The sequence below is a fragment of the Tachypleus tridentatus genome, chromosome 13 (assembly GCF_004210375.1).
Source record: "Tachypleus tridentatus isolate NWPU-2018 chromosome 13, ASM421037v1, whole genome shotgun sequence".
NCBI classification, from domain to species: Eukaryota; Metazoa; Arthropoda; class Merostomata; order Xiphosura; family Limulidae; genus Tachypleus; species Tachypleus tridentatus.
This window is the reverse complement of record NC_134837.1, coordinates 79,447,853-79,455,988: the sequence shown is the minus strand read 5'-3', so window position 1 is coordinate 79,455,988 and position 8,136 is coordinate 79,447,853. Positions and strand designations below refer to the sequence as shown.

The following is an 8,136-nucleotide window of genomic DNA, read 5'->3' as shown; positions in this document are numbered from 1 at the left end:
AATTTTTTTTTTTCTGTGTTGTTAACTGGGGTGGGGTACTATGAGGGGCTTAGTTAATGTTTTAAAAGTATATATTAAAACGATCCTGCAAATAAAATATAAAGAAAATTACTGAATTTTGGCTAGTGGACAACAAAAAAAAAAAAATAAAAAGAAGTTGAAACACTACGCGCTGAATTTTGTTTCATTTTTAATAGAAAAACACATACGCGCCTCCTGGTTAACAAACCGTAGAGATAAAATTTAAAAAAGTAAATCAAAATACTTTGTTTTTGAATTTTGCACAAACCAACACGAACGTTATCTGCTCTAGCTGGCCCTAATTTAACAGTGTAAGGCTAGAGGTAAGGCAGTTAGTCATCACCACCCACTGTCAGATATTGGGCTACTCTTTTACCAACGAATACTGAGATCGACCGTAATATTAGAACGCTCCTATGGATGAAAAGGCGAGCATGTTTGGGGTGATGAGGACTCGAACCATTGACCCTTAGATTACGAGTCGAGCTGCCCTAACCACCTGCCTATGTCTGGTTACAAATCGACATACAAAACATTGTACAGTTTTATATACATATATGGCGGACTGCACAATGAGAAAATACGATGTATTGGGGCAAATGTAACATATAAATACTTAGTTATCTATGGTGGTAGAAATAATATACAAAAGCTGTCTATTTTGTACCTTAAAGAAAATAGTTATAAAATTAAAAAAAACATATCAATTTCTGAGTGACCAAACCACATTCACTGAAGAATTTGAAGGAAGCAAACTTTGACCCCTTTTTTTTACGTCACGGTTGACCAGGAGCTTAGTGGTCATTCATAATTTTCGCCATTTTCACAAGTTTGCAAAACGCACGTTTTTCTGTGACCTTCATCTTCCGGTAACTTAGATTCACTGACCCCATGAAGTATATATGCTCTATTGCCTCCAACACCTCCGAAAGCAGAAGTTTTTAAAGATATATTACTTATTATAAATAAGGTACTGGAAAAATAACAAACAAACTTAAGTCTACAAAATTTGCCAGAGTTGCTTCGGGTTAATATCTTGACAACTTAAGAAAAACATAGAGAAACATCACCCTTCTTGTCGTACGTTTTGTTTTAAGTTCGTGAAAATTGCAAAGCTGTGAATTACTCCTTAAAGTTTAATGTTTATAACAGAATGACGTGTTTCACGTGTATTATTTCTTCAGCAGATAACAAGATTTATGTATAAAATGCGAATGAAACTAGACAGTTAAACAATGTCTCTATTACATTTACTCCTCCAGGATGAAGGGGTGATTTCCCGTTACACATAGGATACACAGCAGTGACCACTGCAATGTACACAAACTTTCCGTCTGGGTTAACCAACATCCGCGAGAAAATTGCGCACGTGTGTTGTGACGTTATACTTCCCTCGGTAAGCTACTATTTGTCGGAACCACTACGATAACAGCTTGATTCACGTTATTCTGCAAGTCACGTGACTTGTATCACAGTTTTTATTTGTTCGTATAAGTATACAAACATGTATATAAATAGAGGATGAAGGATTGCAACCAATTCAGTGCAAAGCTAAAGTTCACAGTATCATCCAAGGAAAGAAGAATTTTATTTTAATTAGACGTCTCTCCTTCGTAATAACGGTAAGTGTAGTTAGATATCTGTATTAATGTGTCTCAGTGCTAAAGAGATGATGAGGTAATGGAAGATTCGAAAGTGTTGTTTTGTACTTCTTTTAGTTGTTAGCTCTATCTTGTTTCTTATCGGATCATTACTTTGGATGATAGCTTATTTATATTTACCAATATTGAAACTGTATCCCATACACTATTTGTTTTTAAAAGTATAAAAAGGCTTTTACGAATCTTGGGACATCAAGGCCATTTTGATGGTCGCAGGAAAGTGGTTGTAGTGGGTATCTATGTTTCCTTATAGAAAAGCCACATGAGGCTCTTTGCTGAGGGGAATCAAGCCCTCTGATTTATCGCGTTGTAAATCTGAAAACTTACCGGTGTTCCAGTGGTGTACGGTAGTGTCGTAAAGCTGCCACATGTGATGTTATGATTTATGTTCATAACTTCTTTCACTTGTTTGCCTCTTCTTTAAACTTGATCATAGTGACCACTTAGTGACTTGCTATTGACTCTTCACTCACTTACTTTTTTCCACTTAAAAAACATCTGATTATGGTGATTTAACATGTGTTCAGAATTAAACATTGACTAAACCTCCTTATGTAAGAGATAAAAGACTTAATGCTAGCGAAAGTGTAGCTATTAAAGAGCTTAACATTTTTAATATATGGTCAGTCAGATACTTATTTCATCAGGTGTTTTTTATCAGACAACGTTTTGCATAAAAGTCTTCAGAAGGAAATCCGAAATTGGTTCCCAAGAAAACGTAACCTCGTTTCTTTGCATTTTGAATCCAAATGTAGTGTTAACGCTATTTAATGGCTTTTATTTGTTTACTCTCTACCCACATACATCCGGGAACTTGGGTTATATTGATATTATTACAAAAATCTACCTCTACAGACATTGGTGCGGGCTGATTAACGTCACCATCCTTCTCTGGTGTCAATACCAGCCATTGAGTTTTATATCGATAACGTGACATGAGGTAGAAGCACGTTAAACAAAATAAACTATATAATGTGTTTATTGAACTATCTTTAGCATTGTCGTGAATAGTGCATAGAGGCCATTGTGGTTGCTGGTTCATACCGTGAAATGGGATGAAAGAAAATAGAAGGATTTCCTTCTATGAGAAAGCTTTTTAGTATTGAGAACTTGCAGCCCGGTATTTCCCTCGCAATGAAGTGTCGTATAGCTCCATGTGGTAGTTAGTTATTTATCAACTTTGCATTACATAGTCTAAAATTTAAATTGTTTGAAAAATATTCGATATCTTTGTTTTCACGTAATTAAGTGGTTTACTTAGTTTTCAAACAACGCTATCTGTTACGTGTATCTTAAAGAAAAAAAAAAACTTCCATAAGAGCCTCCCAGTGGCGGAGCGGTATGTCTGCGGATTTGCAACGCTCGAAACTGAATTTCGATACCCATGACGGGCAGAGCATAAATAGCCCATTGTGTAACTTTGTGTTTTAATTACAAACAAACCTGTTCAACATTTGTCGTAATCTTACTTCAGTTTGATATGGGTACAAAACTGGCTGAAACATGTTTGTTATATCTAATGGCAGTATCTAATTCTACACTTTCATTATTTGTTACTTCGGGGAAGCTTGGTATACTTTTCCCTCCAACAGATCACGTGTATTTTAATAATATCTAAAGGTGAACTACACGAGTGGCATAATTATCATTTGTCAGATGATAAAGACAACGTTATTTGATATTTAACAACAATAATAAAAGAGTTTTATATCTGAGTTACACCAGGCTATCTACGGTGTCCACAAAGGGAAATCGATCCCTCACTCCGGTTTTAGCATTGTAAATCTCAAGATTTATTGCTTTTCTACCATGGTACAATGTTTCGAAGTTAAGCAAAGATACACAATGGGTATCGAAACCCGGTTTGTAATATTGTAAGTCATCAGTCGTGCCACTGAGGGGGCGGGTAAATGATTAGAGAGAAGATTAATTTGTATCCAAACATTAAACGTGGATTGATATTTTTGATATACGGTGTCTTTAGCACATCACTAGGGTTAAATGCTAGTTCAACCAATGATTTCAACCATCAAAATACTAACGTGCATCGTTTCCTACCCGTAAGCTCTACATATTGCATTATATTAATGAACTTTGTTTTCTTTATAATAGTCGGTATATAGAAGTGGTAAATATACGTGAAATAATTTAAATGCTACGCAGAATTTATAGAAAATAACGGGACTAGTTAGTGCGATTAATATGCATTTGTTTATTTTTTCCTGTGACTCGTCGACGTCATGTTCGCCCCAGAAATCAACCCCCAAATTCCAAGTGTTAAAACTTCAGTTACTGTAATTTGAAAGGTACTAACCGTCAGTGGCCATTTCCAGGTGAAAATTAAGTCTATTAATGTTTAGATATTGCAGACTATTAAGTTATACAATACTAAATATTATATTAGTTTGTATTTGTTGGGGTATTTGGAACAATTACTTAATGAACCGTTTTCTCTATAGGCGTTTTTTAGTGATCATTAACAACATATACGTAATATTCTCCGCAACAGTAACTTAAAGTATTTAGGCAAATCTAGACTGAATATTAAATTTGTTGTGTAATTGAAGCATAGTGTTAATTTTTTTAAAATGAAACTTTGAATAATCACTCTACAAACGTATTTAACAGTGAATCTGCAGGTGACGATTTTTTGTAAAGTGGAAAGCTGTACAATAGGTCACTTGTGTTGTGCCCACTGTGGAGATCAAACTTCGAATGTTAAGTCTGAAGGGTAGCAGATATTGTGATATATTCTAACACCTGCCAAAGTAGACGTGTCACAAAAAAAAAAAAAACAAAAATATAAAATTCTATAGAAGTGGCACGAAAGGAGTTCGATTCCTCTCGTTGTACAGAACATTGTCCATTTTGTAGCCTTGTGTTAAGAAAGGTGTATTCGGCGTAAAGGAAACGAAACGATAAAGTTTTCATAAGAAATGCACTGACTTCTCCATATTTCTTTTAAGTGTACCTTTTTAACATAAACAATTTCGAAATGCTTCGAGTGTGTGAATAATCCACAGTCTTTTACTGTCAACTGTTAAAGTAAACACGGCTTATTTATTGTGTCTCGCAGCGAGAGCATGTTTTTATGAATAATCTTAACAAGACCCATACAGTCTAATTGTGCTACTGTTAGATGCTTAATTGGCGGGAAGTACATTAGGAAACGTAACTTCCTTTCCGCCCTGCGTGTAATAAGCTCTTGGAGACCGTAACTACTTAAAGGCTGAATTTCATGAAAGCATATGCACACTACAGAAAGTAGATTGCTATGAGTTGTCATATAAGTGTTAAACATGAAATGACTAAGGAAACTATTTCCCACTTTCACTGGAAAGACGAGGATTTTCTGAATAATACCTTTTAAATATTGTTTATTCACAGAGTATCTGCTACTAAATTTTATATTTCATGTGTTTTACAATCCAACTATTCTATCTTGCATATCCAATTACATCGTTCTATAATAATCAAATATTTTCAATCAAACTTAAACATAACTACGTTCATGATAAGCTAACGTTTCTCTTTTGTTTCTAGACACACCCGTGAAAGAAATACAGATTAGACAATGAAGAAAGAAGCAACCCAGACAGTGCTAGTTCTAGTTCTCTGCACCATCTTCCGTGGAGCATGGGCTCAGTGTCTCTCGCAGAATGACGCTGTGAATAACAATGGGATTGAAAGATCTGTCGACAAATTGGTTAATGGTTCTCTTCAGTTTGGCCTGGATTTGTTTCGCCTACTCTATAATGAACACAATAGCATCTCTTCCGGATTATTTGTCAGCCCTTTTAGTATTTGGTCTGCTCTTGCAGTTACTTTAATGGGTGCCAAGGGGCAGACTAAACAACAGATTAGTAACGTTCTGGGTGTTCGAGGATTGGATAAGATTGTCATTGCTAAGGCTTATAACAATTTGCATCATAGAGATCAATCTGGAAGCAACAGTAACAACACCTACCGACTGGCTAATAAGTTGTTTTTTCAAATGGATTCCTCTTTACGACAATGTATCTTGGAATACTTTCCAGCAGACATTACGCGTGTCGATTTTCGTGCAGACCCAGAAGGCTCACGCCAGTCTATAAATCAATGGGTTGAGGAGCAAACAAACAACAAAATAAAAGACCTTTTACCTCCATTTAGTGTAAATCCAACAACCAATTTTGTGATTGCCAATGCCGTATATTTTAAAGGAACATGGCTGAAGCAGTTCGATACGAGAAACAATCGTAAGGCTCGTTTCTTAACAGGCCCTGGCCAACAGAAAGAAGTGGAGATGATGTTCACAACAGATGTCTTTTTATACGGAATCAGCGAGACCCTTCAGTGTACTGCGGTGGAGCTTCCGTACAGCGGCCAAGAATTAAGTATGGTTATTCTTTTACCAGAACAGTCTGATTCTGGATTAGATAACCTTATACGGTTGATCACTCCTAGTCGATTACACGAGTTATCAAATTCTATGTACCCTCATCAAGTCCTGCTTTATTTGCCCAAGTTTCACATAGAAAACGATTTCGATCTGGCGGAGACTCTTCAGCGTCTTGGACTTAGGGATATTTTTAATCCTGTATTTGCTGACTTATCGGGATTCACGGGTCGTCGTGACATTACAGTGGATGCCATTAGGCACAAGACCTACGTAGATGTAAATGAGGAAGGCACTGAAGCTGCTGCTGCCACTGGAATCTTAGCATTACGAATATCTAGGCCTGATGGACCTACACTTTTTAAAGCAAATCACCCGTTCTTCTTCTATATAAGAGATAACAGGTCAAATCTCATTCTCTTTATGGGCACTGTCAATAGTCCTCAAAACCAATGAAGACACAGTAGAGGCGCAAACATCATTAATATGAGAAACGAAAACGGGCTGTTTACATTTAATATTTTTATTAAATCCGTGTGAAAATATTGATTATTACGTGTTTACAGCTATCTCACTGACAGCAGGAAGAATGATGTGCTGTTATCCAAAGGATCACTGACATATATATGTACGTGTGTGTATATATAATGTATTACTCATGGCGTTATAAATTCGTTTATGTAGTGATGTATTCCTTGTTCTTATTCTAATTCAGCGATTATATATATATATATTTTTATTTCTGATATGTAAATGCACTCATGTTAGAATTGAGGACCTGCGTCTTTATGATAATCCTGAAATAAAAATACCTCAGAAGCTCAAAAATCTATTAAAATAGAATGTTCTGTTCCCAATAATTAGAGTAAAACAATTTTCTATATGTAGAATCGTGAACGTAAGTTATAACTAGGATCTCCAAAACCAGTTTTAAGGAAAGGTAAAATAAAATAATTCAAATGAGACGATTAAATTTGTTCTTATGTGGACTTTAAACGATCCTAGATGTCATCATAATGAGTAGCGTCAGTTAATAAGGAATTCAAATAGCTTTACTTGCATCAGTTTATTTGACAGAAAAACAAAAATTAAAAGCACAAATTATATTGTAATATATATGCGTTGGTTGCGTCCTTTAAGTACAAACACTGAGATTTATGTAATCTAAAGGCATAATGTGGTATGTAGAATATATGGGGTATTAATGCTTCCCTTTATAGCTAAGATAGATTTATGTTCATTCACAATTTTCGGAAGAAAAATCTCCACTCATACGCGTAGTTTTACTACAATAAAAAACAATCAAACAAAAACGATCCTGAAACGTCTAAGCTACGTTTTATCGTAGGTCATTCCTCTCGTGAAGGTGACAGCGGAAAGTTATGTGTAGCTTAGCATCATGTAGTTTTTCTAACTTATAGGTTATATCCTCCCTATTTTTAATGTTAGAAAGGTAAAGTGCGCGAGTGGCACATGCAAGTTGAGATATACAAGGCTATTGTGTTTCTTAAATAGTAGCGAACCCAACCCACTTTACTTCAGAATTCATAGCGACCATCTTTTTCTTTAGCTATTGAGAGGGTATGGTGCTATTTACTGTTCCTGTGTACACATACTTGGTTTATGTTAATTGTTAATAAAGACTGTTTATTCGTTTTGTTTCTAATATTGTCTTCAATCTCCCGCTTTCAACTCCAAAAGTCTGAAATTCAAACTTAAGCCTGCGTAACACTTTCTTCAGTTCCTTACTGCTATTGCAATTATAATTCATATACATAAAGTAATCAGATAATATCACTGTAATTATATACTTCTTTATCTTTGGGCACAGTGACAGTCTGGTTTCACTTGTACCAAGTGTCTTGACACTTTTGAGTTTCTATTTATTATACCAAAATTTTTGCAAGAGAAGGATATTATGAAGTAATACAGGCAAATATTGCAATCTATGTATAAGCATTCCCTCACGTGTCAAACATTTAGAAGTAACAACATTTTACATTGAAATGTAAAGTCTTTATTTGCTAATTTCGAATTAGCAGAGTCTTTTTTTTTTTTACATGATACATTTTAATC

At 35.1% G+C, this 8,136-nt stretch overlaps 1 pseudogene across 1 annotated transcript; it reads left to right on the top strand.

Annotated features, from left to right (window-relative positions):
- Positions 1-1,501: 1,501 nt before the first annotated feature.
- LOC143237336 (leukocyte elastase inhibitor pseudogene) lies at positions 1,502-7,717 on the top strand (annotated as a pseudogene). Its single transcript, XR_013020022.1, has 2 exons — positions 1,502-1,643; positions 5,226-7,717. The product of XR_013020022.1 is annotated as a leukocyte elastase inhibitor pseudogene (transcript).
- Positions 7,718-8,136: the final 419 nt, after the last annotated feature.